We start from the raw sequence: 9,180 nt of genomic DNA, 5'->3' as shown, positions 1-9,180 counted from the left end.
TAATGGGAGGCAGAAGGCTATCCTCCTGTCCCCTCAGAACCTTGACATGAACATTCTTTTTTTTTTTTTACCTCCACTTCCATTCCAGGACATGGCCTTGAACAACAATAAAAGGACATGGAAAGAGAGGATAGGAGAGGAAAAAAAAGATATAAGGGATTAAAGAAGATAGATCAACGGACCCTCCAACTGTATGTCTCAAATTCTGGTCCTGTTCCCTACCCAAGTGTTCCCAGCCTTCCCTTTTCAGGATAGTGGCACATGGAATGCCTATGCCTTCATCCAGTGACAATGAATAAAGATACTCAATGGAACCAAAGAAGAAAATTCTGATAAGCATACTTGAGAATCCAGCATAAGGAATGCTACATTGTGAATGAGTAAAATTCCTCAAAACCCCTCTGGGAGAACTTTTTTAGTCTTTGCTTTCTGAGAAGAATAAGTACACATACAAACACACACACACACACACACACACACACACCCCTCTCTGGTACTAAAATAAAGAGATGAACAAATGGTGGCTTTCATTTTTTATTGTTCTTTGTATCACATCCTACAACAAATATATGAAACCTTGTGATTATCTAAGGACCTAGAATGCCTTTGTCATTGTAAATGGCGGATCTTTAGATGTGAGTTCCTGTGAAGGTACGAAGCTTGACAAGAGCAAGAGGCATTCCAAAGACGCAGTAGTCCTGGGCCAGCACCATGGACAGTCACCCGCACTTCTGATTACTGAGGCCTGATGTCCCAGGTTAGAACTGGGCAACTGAAAAGCGGGTGGGTCTTCTTTCCCTATGGGAAGAATCATGCACTAGGAAAAGTAATGCTCTCTATTCTTCTATATATCAGCTGGAGAATTTGGACTGTGATGATACAACGGACATGAGAAAGAGATGGTAGTGTCTTGCCATCTGGTCTGGAGGAATCAGAACAGCTTGTCACATGCTTCTCCTCCTTCTGGTCCACTTGAATTCTTTTTTCTTTCCCCAGCCTCCAAAGGGCTCTGAAAAAGCATCCCCTGTGTTATTCTCACACAGAAGGCTCAACACCAAGAGTTTAAAGCCTCCTGACTTACCATTCCACTCTGCCATCCAAGGGCACATCTAGAATCTCAAATTTCCACTTTTTGATTAAAAAAAAAAAAGACATTAAACCAGAGCTCTATGTCTGAACTTTGGTGATGACATTTATTTCCATAGGTCTTATATTTCTATGTACTTCTATACAACAAACCCCTTCAAAACATTGTGGCTTAGAACAATAACATTTATTTTGCTCATTTATCTGAAATTTGGGCAAGATTTGGGGGGAAATCTTGATCCACCCTGTGTCAGTTAGGGCTGCTTGAAGGATGAAAATTGCATCTTCTTAAGGCTTCCCACTCACATATCTGTTACTTGGATGAGAAAATGCAACATTGAGGGCTGAAAGAGCTGGGGTTCCTTGGGCGTCTCTCTGCCTCTATCTGATTTCTCCATACAACCTTTCCAGCACACGTTTCAGGGTAGTTAAGTTTCTCACAGGTCTACTCAGAGTTCCCAAATTATGGGTTCCCTTCTACAACCTAACCTCAGAAGTTAGTGTCACTTTCACTATGTTATACTCATCGATCTAGTTACATGACTTACCCAGGGTGAGAAGATAGAATTTGATGCTTGAAAGGGGACTGAATTAGCATGTAGGGTGATAAATATGGCTGGGACCATTGTTTGGAAAGTTCAGTCTTCTACAAGGAGTTAACCGATGGAGTGGACATCAACGTTTCTGAACTGTCAGACACTGAACTAATGATCTTTCTTATTATCTTCTGAGGATTATAAGTTAAAAGAAAATAAAGCCACAAAGCCAAATAGAGACAAAGAAGTGTCAAAATCAACCACTTCCATCTTGTCCTTTTTTTTTTTTTTTTTTTTAAGGATTTTACTTATTTGACAGAGATAGACACAGCGAGAGAGAGACCACAAGCAGGAGGAGTGGGAGAGAGGGAAGCAGGCTTCCTGCTGAGCAGGGAGTCTGATGTGGGGCTCGATCCCAGGACCCTGGGATCATGACCTGAGCTGAAGGCAGACACGTAATGACTGAGCCTTCCATCTTGTTCTTATTGCCTCTTCAAACCACTGGTGACAGACACTGAAACAGGCACTGCCATTATTGTCAGTCAAAAAGCCAAGAGATGCTGGGATTTTTACACCAAGTCAGGAAGGTGGACAGTGATCCCCAGAACTGGTGACAGGAAGGACAAGACTAAGTATTGTTTCAGTAAGTGAAATAATCAACAAGGGAAATTTTCCTTTCTGCTGAAGGACGGGTTTGGCTCTGAGGAATTAGAGGAATGATACGAATAGAAGGAATTAGTTAAAATGTGGAATAAATGAAGAGATAAATAAATGTAGGTTCCAATCCCACTAACAAGAAATGTAACACATTATAAATGGAGCTCCATGTTAGAAGGTACAACAAAGAAACATATTAAGGATGAAAATAAATCGAAGTATGTCTCTCTAAAAACAGAAAGTGAGCGCTCACTCTCAATATGCCCGTGGGGTTCTGTGAAATATAAATTTTTCAAATAATAAAATAAGTAGAGATTAATAAAGTGGAAAATACAGCAGACATTTAAAATATAGTATCAATGCCTATTAATAGTAGGAAAAGTTAAAAGGCAAAATAGAGCTCGAGAAACAGTAGAACAAACCACCTAGTGCAATCCAAGATACTTGGACAATATGCCTTCTGATTTTGATTAGTCTTAAAGAATATTACTCAACTGAATTCTTCAAGCTGAAGAACTGAGGACCTATTGGGGTATTTAAGGCCCTCGTAAGTACTGCCACTAACGGGAGTGCCTTGAGGTTTCTCACCCATAAGTGAAGGTGAGATGTAAACCCCCTTCTTTCAGCGTAGTGGATTCTGTTTCATGATCGAACTCTTCCATGGGAGCACGCCGAAGGTCACTTGGAATAATTTCGGGAAGCTCGGGAAGCTAATTCTTAGAGAAGGAGTGCAAATTAAACAGGTGACGAAATGAGGCAAGGAAGAGAAGGAATAACAGGAATGCCCAGAGCATACTATATTTGGTAAACCATGAAGTTTAAAAAAAGGAACAGTGGGGGCACCCGGGTGGCTCAGTGGGTTAAAGCCTCTGCTTTCAGCTCAGGCCTGATCTCAGGGTCCTGGGATCGAGCCCCACATTGGACTCTCTGCTCCGCGGAGAGCCTGCTTCCGCCTCTCTCTCCCTGCCTGCCTCTCTTGCCTACTTGTAAACTCTGTCTGTCAAATAAATAAATAAAATCTAAAAAAAAAAAAAAAAAAGGAACAGTGGAAATGATGCTTAAAAGGTAGGCAGGGGTCAGGTTATAAAGAATTTTACAAATGGTGGCAAGGAACTTAGATTGCCTGTGGATGGCAGGGAAGCACAGAGAGTTTGTTTTTGTTTTTGTTTTTTTTAAATAAAGATTCTAATTTACTTTTTGACAGAGAGAGACTCAGAAAGAGAGATGCAACAGAAGCAGGGGGAGAGGGAGAGGGAGAAGCAGGCTTCCGGCTGAGCAGGGAGCCCGATGAGGGGTTTGATCCCAGGACCCTGGGATCATGTCCTGAGTCAAAGGCAGACACACTTAATGCCTGAGCTGCCCAGGCTCCCTGAAAGTTGTTTTTTGTTTGTTTGTTTGTTTGTTTTAAAGATTTTATTTATTTATTTATTTATTTATTTATTTCAGAGAGAGAGAGAGAGAACACATAGGCAGGGGGGCAGCAGAGGGAGAAGCACGTTCCCACTGAGCAGGAAGCCCAAGAACAAGGGCTCAATCCCAGGGCCCCAGGATCATGACATGACCCTGAGGTAGATGCTTAACCAACTAACTGAGTCACCCAGGCACCCCCACAGAGGGCTTTAAACAATGCAATGCCGATGTTAGATCACTGTATGGAGGATGGTCCAGAGACAGTGGAAGTGAGATCAGTTAAGAGGCCAGTGAAGAACTCCAGTGGAATAGTTATAAGAGTCCACATTAACACAGTCAGAGTGAAGATATGCAGGATAAGAAAAATATGAGACATATTTAGGACTCAAACTCATCAACTGGGTGATTTGGAGGTAGAATGGAATGAAGGATAATCACTAAGATTCTAGGATAGGCAACTGGGAGGAAGCGGCACTAATTGAGGTAGTAAACAAAGAGAAGGAAAAGTAATTAGAAATGGGAGAAGAGATGTGAGTTCAATCCAGGGCATGCTGACGCTGGATTTCCTTGAGGTAATCCACACCAGTGTTTTATCCAATAGTCCTCTACAGCACAGGAAAGGAACTAGACCCGTCTTGAACTCAAGAATGAAGTTATAACTGGGTAGGCAAACAAAAGATATATAACACATGCTATTATTTTTTCAAAGAAATAAAAGAAATGATTGAGGATTTAGAGATCTAGAAACAGACCAATGAACACTAAGAGAAAGCCCATATATGGACCCAGGATTTATTATGAAGATGACCTTGTGGAGTATTGAGGCAAGTTCGGTCTTTTCAACAAATGTGATAAGACATTTTGCATGTCCATATAAACAACAACAACAAAGATTTAACCCCTGCTTAACACCACCATAAAAATTAAATTCTGGCATAAGTTAGATCTATATATGAAAAGTTAGACAATAAATTTCATAAAGACCATATAGGAGAATACCATTATGATGCTGGGATAAAGGAAAGATTTCTGGATCAGGACACCAACAACATTAACTATCAAGGAAAGCATTGATAAATAAAAAACTGTATTAAAATTGAGAACACTGTTTCACCAAAAGACACCATTAGGAGGGTGAAAAGATAAGCCACACAGTATATTTGCAATACATATAAGAGGCTATCCATTTGTATACAAATTATTTGACACTCTATCACAAATCAGTAAGAAAAAACAATCCAATAGAAAAGTGGGATTTGAACAGTCACGTCATAGAAGAGAATATCCTGATGACAAATAAATATTGAGCGATCACTACACATCCACCAGAATGGCTAAAATTGAAAAGACTGAGGATATCAAACATGGAGAAACAGAAGCCCTTACAATGCAAGTGGGAGCACTCTACGTAGGACACTTGTTTGGCATTATCTACAAAAAGTATCTTATGAGCTAGGAGTTCAGCTCCCAAGTTAATTCCCACAGAAGATATGCACCAAAAGACAGAACGAGAATATTTAGCATAGTATTACTTACAACAACCTTAAATCGCAAAGAAACCAGAAGTCCACCAACAATAGAATGGTAAATAACTTGGGTTCCATTTATACAATGAAGTTGCATAAAAATGTGAACATGTATGAACTACAGCCACAACTAATAATATGAATAAACCTAATGAACATAGCATTGAGCAAAAAAAAGTCAGACAAAAAAAAATACCACATATTGTACGATTCATCCATACAAAGTAAAAAAAAAAAAGAAACCACTAAACTAATGTTTAGATATTAATGCTTAGGTGGGGAAACTAAGAAAAAAGAAAGCAAGTGATTCCATAAAAGTAATGAGGAGGAGGAGGAATTGAGAGGGTCACGAGGGCCACTTTTGGAGTTGTGGCAACATCTATTTCTTGATTTTACATGGATGTTTGCTTTGTAAGAAATCACGGAGCCGAACACCTTTGTTTTTTGCACTCTTTGGCAGGAGAGTTATATTTCCTAATAAAAAAGGTATTCTACACACACATTTAACACAGTGTATGTGTTACGCATCCAACCTTATGCCTGGCACATAATGGATGTGCAACACCGTGGGACTACTCTTCTTCCCCCATTCTTTCTTTCCTTCTACAGAGAGAAAGGGGAAGAAGAGGAAAATGTGAATTTTCATAAACATCTCACTTTGCAGGTACAAGCACCACCATTTTCTAGCTTGTTACAGCAATCTCATCGCCATGGCAACTGCAGTCAGGTGGAGCTGGGGAAGAGGAGGGATGTGGTTGTGACATTGGAACTTGATCACCTCTTCGCTCAAGGAAATCCTTGCTGATAACTGAACTGCTGGAACCCGAAGCCTAAAGCTCCCATTAATGGATAATATGTCTGTCTGTTTTATATTTCATTTTCTTCCAAAAAAAAAAAAACAAACAAACAAACCAACAAAGCAAACCCTTTTTTATTTTTTTTTAAAAGCTTACCTTCCCGAAGCTTGCAGTTAATCCTATAATCATTGGGTGAATATTTACCGAGCCAGACACTCTTTTGTGCGTCAGAGAAGTAAGAGGCTAGTGGTGGAGGCGTTGTCTTCCGTGCCATCGCAATGCGTGGGGAGGGCAAGGATGGGGCTGGGCGGCAGGCCCAGCGGGGCTGTGGGCCGCAGGGAGCTGCGATTCCCGGCTCCTGCTCCGGCAGACATGCTTCAGCCTGCACCTGCTGGGCTGGGTGTCCACGCTCACCCACCCTCTTTCATTTCCCAGCTCCTTACCTGCAGCCACTTGACATGTTTAGAACTGGGGAAAGACTAATGACACTAGGCAAAAACACTCCAACTCTACCGGATGAGAAATCAGAGACATCCAAAAATCAAGGTGGTGCCAGAGACCATTTTAAAATTACCTTCTCCCACATTGCATGCCCACCCCACCTACCCCTACAACAGATTCACCTTAAAAATACCAATCTTGGGAAGAGATGAAAGGATGAGATTTTCAGGTCTGAAAATTAGTAAGTACAAAGGAGCAAACACCGAGATCACGATGGACCTCAAATACTTGCCTGTAGCTGATGTTGGAACTCTTTCTTAGGCCCTCAAAGGCAATTCTGCCTGTAGCAGAGATTTGTTCTGCAAAGGGGATCATACTAGAATTCCTTATGGACTGGGAGGAGGTACGGCACAGGGGAAGGGAGTCAGGAGAGGGCATCTAGACCTCACTTTCTCGGACTGCGGAATTAGGCAAGAGGGATTCTGCTGGTTTGGTAGAGGTGGGAATCTTTGAGAAGATTATGTATTAGTTAACTCAGCAAATAGTTATGAGGGCCTAGAGTCTACCTGTGCTGAGCTAGGTGCAGGAGTTAGGATGGCCAACTAAAGAGACTATTTCCCTCACCCCATGGAAAGTAAGACAGAAGGGCTCAAAAACAGGCTCAAAGTAGGTCAAAGATGCTTATTTATGCCTATTGCAGGGTGAACAGCTTCAAAAAGAGGAAAAACAACCAGAGAATTTGTAGGCAGAACAATGATGAATTTCTCCATTTCGAGTCTGCAGAACTCTGGCAAGAGGGGCAAGGTGTGAAGAGGAGGGGAAGGAGGCTATGCTGTATGGCTTGCATCCACCTGTACATGGTCAAGATGGGCCAGGGAAAAGGGGGAACCCAGGCATATGACTAGGGAGATTGGTCATCTACATAGATATATAAATTGTTCCCAGAACCAGGGAGATTAACTCAAGGCCAGAACAAAACCATCTTGCAAAATAGCTCAACAAAACAAAACAAAACAAAAAATCAGAGTAACATCACAGGTCTCTGTCTACCTTCTTCCAGGGAATCCAGAACTGGAAGGAAGAGCAAATAAAACGTGACTGACAGACACTAGGTTGACCACCCAGAGGTCAGCCAAGAAGGCCACACACACACTGCCAGCGTGTTCATGGGTCTAGAGTTGAAGGTTTGATGTCCCCATCTGCCTGGGGGCAGGTAAGAGACCCACCAAGAGATGAAGCATGCCTGCTGGTCTAGTCATGCTATAATTTTTGGAACGAACTACTGTGGAGGCAGCAGAGAGAGCTGAAAAGGGAGCACTTTCTAGTGTAGATCCAGCGAAGCATTCCTCTGCATGACCCTTGGCAAGCTTCTTTCCTCAATGATTTCCTCATTTGCAAAACATCAGAAACACTCATTATAGCAATTCCCATTCCATTACCTTCATCATGCTCACTGCCAAAATTAAATAGTGTAACACCAACATAGCCTCTGTAATGTTCCCCTATGACACCATCTCAAATATTTATAAAGTATTTTCCAGCCAAATTAGGGCAGGGAGGATTGGACTCTAACATCCAGGGAGGGAGATGCAGCTGTCTCCTTCCGTGGGATGAAGTCACGGACCCTGCAGAGTTACTGCAGATGGCCCAAGGACACCGTGGGTAGAATCCCAGCCAACTTGGAGAGCTGCACAAAGTGGACCTCTCTAAGCCCTCAGACCCAGGAGGACTGCAATACACAGATGCGTCCTAGTTATAGATTGTCATTTGGTGGGTTGCTCTCCAAATAGGGAAGTCTTCTCTTGACCACCAGACTGCAGGACAATTGAGGACAGGGAACTTTCCATTCTTCTTCTTTCTTTCTCCCTCTGGTGCTCCCCCTGGTGCTCAGTGTTCTTTAAATTCCTGACAGAACAATTTCAACAGACATCTGCCAAATGTTTATTGAATGGATCCTGCGTGACAGGACCATGCTCCAGTACGCACATGTGTTTTTAAAGGTCCAAGGAACATCCAGGCAAGTGCTTACACACTGTTGTCAACTGCTTTGCAAAAATAGCCCATCGGATCAATATTTCTCCCTAAAATAGCTACCACCTGGAGGTGAGAGAGGCAGTCAGCAGTCCCTGCCTTTACATGGGTCAGCACGGCCCACGGCAGGGTTGGACCAGTCCTTGTCCAGGGGATCCAGGACTTGCTGTTGAGCTGGACAGGCCAGAAGCAAGTTACTGCTACAAATTTTAGGGGCCAGTAGGGTCCTAAATTCCGCTCCAAAGAAAAAGAAGGGAATTTAGCTAACGAGTTTTATTAGTTTCTGGTGAGCTGGATTGTTTTCTGAGACTCTTGTAATGGGGTTATGCAGAGACAAGGTGTTAGGGGGATGGGTAGGGAGAGTCCGGCAAGGCCAGCATTTCAGAATAACCCTGAAACCGCGTCGAATACCTTCTCAGGTGGTTGTAATGGTGAGAACGGCTCTTACAAGTGTCCCTTTGATAAGATAAATGGAACAGAAAGCCTGAGTTCTGTTATCTTATCATGCCTACTCTCAAGACACAAACCTAGAAATGCTGTCTGATGTCTGGTTCTTGCCCCGCACTCAAGAGTCCAGACTGTTAGACATCTGAGTAGACCCAAACAGCTTCAGTGCAGATGGAACCATCTTCTGCAGGCCTTCAGAGACAAGCTGCATGTCCTCTGAACCTTTATCAATGGCCCGAAAGCTGAGGC

The sequence above is a fragment of the Mustela nivalis genome (assembly GCF_964662115.1).
Source record: "Mustela nivalis genome assembly, chromosome: 16".
NCBI classification, from domain to species: Eukaryota; Metazoa; Chordata; class Mammalia; order Carnivora; family Mustelidae; genus Mustela; species Mustela nivalis.
The sequence above is the reverse complement of the archived record's forward strand: the minus strand, read 5'-3'. Positions refer to the sequence as shown.